The sequence below is a fragment of the Haematobia irritans genome, unplaced genomic scaffold (genome assembly GCF_050003625.1).
Source record: "Haematobia irritans isolate KBUSLIRL unplaced genomic scaffold, ASM5000362v1 scaffold_146, whole genome shotgun sequence".
NCBI classification, from domain to species: Eukaryota; Metazoa; Arthropoda; class Insecta; order Diptera; family Muscidae; genus Haematobia; species Haematobia irritans.
In genome coordinates this window covers 1-4000 of record NW_027445738.1, presented here as the reverse complement: position 1 = coordinate 4000, position 4000 = coordinate 1, and the positions used below count along the sequence as shown (strand labels likewise).

At 29.7% G+C, this 4000-nt stretch overlaps 1 long non-coding RNA gene across 1 annotated transcript; it reads left to right on the top strand.

Moving 5' to 3' along the window:
- Positions 1–2010: 2010 nt before the first annotated feature.
- Positions 2011–2709, top strand: LOC142242440 (uncharacterized). The gene is made up of 2 exons (XR_012724101.1): positions 2011–2145; positions 2211–2709. It is a non-coding gene; the product is annotated as an uncharacterized LOC142242440 (long non-coding RNA).
- Positions 2710–4000: the final 1291 nt, after the last annotated feature.

Here is a 4000-nt window from a genome sequence, read left to right as displayed (position 1 = left end):
ATTCAAAATTTATTTAAATTTGAATCAAAAACTCAACTATATGTTTAATTACTCAAAACCCATAGTTTTTGACCTTCCTTTAAGGATTTTGATATTTATTCCGAGTCCAGGGAACGTGCTTTAGGGAGTTATCTAGTCGAGTCTCAATGAAATGAAAATTAAGACACAGATCTCATATATGAAATTGTTATTCGTATTTGCGAAAATATCATATCAGTTTAGAACAAGTAAGGAAAGTCTAATGTCGGGCGGGTCCGACTATATTATACCCTGCACCACTTAGTAGATCTAAATTTTCGATACCATATCTCATTCGTCAAACGTGTTGTATATATATATATATATATATATATATATATATAAAAATATATATATATATATAAATATATATATATATATATATATATATATATATATATATTATATATATATATATATATATATATATATATATATATATATATATATATATATATATATATATATATATATATATATATATATATATATATATATATATATATATATATATATATATATATATATATATATATATATATATATATATATATATATATATATATATATATATAAAGGGTGATACTTTTGAGGTTAGGATTTTCATGCATTAGTATTTGACAGATCACGTGGGATTTCAGACATGGTGTCAAAGAGAAAGATGCTCAGTATGCTTTGACATTTCATCATGAATAGACTTACTAACGAGCCACAACGTCGAATTTTCAGTGAATGGGCCCTAGAAAAGTTGGCAGAAAATCCGCTTTTTTATCGACAAATTTTGTTCAGCGATGACGCTCATTTCTGCTTGAATGGCTACGTAAATAAGCAAAATTGCCGCATTTGGAGTGAAGAGCAACCAGAAGCCGTTCAAGAACTGCCCATGCATCCCGAAAAATGCACTGTTTGGTGTGGTTTGTACGCTGGTGGAATCATTGGACCGTATTTTTTCAAAGATGCTGTGGGACGCAACGTTACGGTGAATGGCGATCGCTATCGTTCGATGCTAACAAACTTTTTGTTGCCAAAAATGGAAGAACTGAACTTGGTTGACATGTGGTTTCAACAAGATGGCGCTACATGCCACACAGCTCGCGATTCTATGGCCATTTTGAGGGAAAACTTCGGAGAACAATTCATCTCAAGAAATGGACCGGTAAGTTGGCCACCAAGATCATGCGATTTGACGCCTTTAGACTATTGTTTGTGGGGCTACGTCAAGTCTAAAGTCTACAGAAATAAGCCAGCAACTATTCCAGCTTTGGAAGACAACATTTCCGAAGAAATTCGGGCTATTCCGGCCGAAATGCTCGAAAAAGTTGCCCAAAATTGGACTTTCCGAATGGACCACCTAAGACGCAGCCGCGGTCAACATTTAAATGAAATTATCTTCAAAAAGTAAATGTCATGGACCAATCTAACGTTTCAAATAAAGAACCGATGAGATTTTGCAAATTTTATGTGTTTTTTTTTTTTTAAAAAGTTATCAAGCTCTTAACAAATCACCCTTTATATATATATATATATATATATATATATATATATATATATATATATATATATATATATATATATATATATATATATATATATATATATATATATATATATATATATATATATATATATATATATATATATATATAAACATCCCAATTTTTCAGTTTGAGGGTAAATATAATTTTCAACATAAATTCAACTTGGCTTGAAAAAGCTCATCTTCAATACATCTTCAAATTGTTTGCGAATTACTTCCAATTTGCCAAAATGTTGACGAAATCTTTGAAAAGGAGTTGAAGATAATATGAGAAAATTTTGACAAAACACTACCCTAAAATGCAACGAAAAAACCATGTGGTTTTCAATACTTATTTGTGCAACGAAGTTCGTGGTCAATTGCAAGAAATAAAAAAAATAGAAAATTTTAGACAAATAACCCAATAGTTTATAAAAATAGGTAAGTGAAAATAAAAAATTAAATAAAACTTTAAGGAAGTCACTAAATGTATATCTCTTTGCAGGAAACTAAAATTATGGATTCTACGTTCTTGAAAACATTAAAAAGCTGACCGATGAAAAAATGGTGGACAATTAACTGGAACTGCTTCAAATAGTTTATAATAATTAGTACGTCAATATGAACAATTAAATCAACACTTTGGAGAAATCACTAAATTTAAATCTCTTTGCAGAAAACTAAAATCTTTGGATGTTACATTCTTGCAAACATATCGACAAGAAAAAGTTTCCAGAAACATTACAAGTGCAAATAATTAAAATTGTTAACAACAACAAATTGTTGAAATCAACAACTTCGGGATGAAAATGTGCATCACATCGTCAGTTTAATTCATATGCTATTATCAGTTTAAAATGGATATTTTGTGAATTCCTTCTGCTGGAAATCAATTCTAACACGCGGTCCAGTACGTTCCTAATTTCAAATGGCCCGCATGTTAATAAATTTTAATGCTGTTTTATGACACCAACAGGAAGGAAATCGAATTATCAATGCAAAAGTGTTTACTAATAATGTTTAAGCTATTTAAAGTTTTGTTGTTTGTTTTTTTTTTGTTCTTATTTGTTGATATGTTTAATAAGATTATTATTTATCAATTGGTATTGTAGTGTAGTGTATTATTATATATTTTATTTTGATGAAAATGAATAAATTATACAAAATTCATAGAATTTTGGCTTTGACTTTCAATTTGAAGTGGGGATATCATTCATAAAAATTTAGGTTGAAAAGTGTTTGCAACGATGTTAAATTTGAATTTGACACGCATCGAAAATTGTTTGACAAATGATTGAGTAGCGATGCAATTTGAGGATAACACCTGAGATATTATTGCTAATGTGTTGAATTTCACTGTTGAGGGTAATATCTGTTTTTTGTTGAGAACGCGATTTTCTCAACAATTTCTCAACTTGAATCTTACCCTAATCCTTGAAAAAATGTTTGAAAAATTGTTGAAATTTAGCATTTTTCAAACGTTTGTATTTATTGGGAAGTTATTCATCTGGTGACAACAACAACAACAATAACAATGACAATAGACAATGAGAAGAAATGAGAATGCAAAATAACAAAGCAAAGTGGTTGTTATTTATACTATGAGAGAGTAAGAACTAACATTTCGATGTGAAAATAAGCAAACAAGAGAACATAAAAGAAATTTAAGAAAGTACCAGAAGAAAGCCAGTTATGCTTTTATTGAAAGTTTTTCTTTAATGAAAATATTTACACTTTTTCATTTACTCGCGCCTTTTGGTTGTAAAAAAGTTGTATGTAGGTGGTAATGGGGGCTACCGTGGTGCAATGGTTAGCATGCCCGTTTTACAAAGGGTCATGGGTTCAACCCCAGTTTCGACCAAACACCAAAGTATTTTTTCAGCGGGTGGAATAGTATCTCTTCTCAGTAATGCTGATGACATTTCTGAGTTTCAAAGCTTCTCTTTTTGTTTTCACCGAAATGTGGAACCACGTGCAGATTTGTATTCAGCGTCCCAAATAACTATAAAAACAATATTCAGTTCTTCATCAACAGAACTGTGATTTTCGCCCCATTTTTATTTTATAGCAATTTTTAAAGAACAAAATTTTTGTTTTGTTAAAAATTTAATTTTTTTTTCAAAACTTGAACGATATCTCTAAAACTACTTAGAGAATTGAAAAACAAAGTAAAGACGGCTTAGAGATAATATTCTTTGGGATTTTCGGTTTGTTTTAATTTAATATTGTTACGTTTTTATATTGAGGCGTATTTAATTACACGATAATTAAAACACAGTTCTTTTCAAATAACGATAATCTACAATTTATTTGTTTAACTGATTGGTTTCACTTATTTGCTCTACGATGTGTACTATATAAACTGTAGCTTACGACTGACTTGACTGCTCTCTCCGCTAGGGGTTTATATACCGAGATATGACGATTTCGAATGTTCTCGCTAATTGGCCTACAACCTTCTAGATT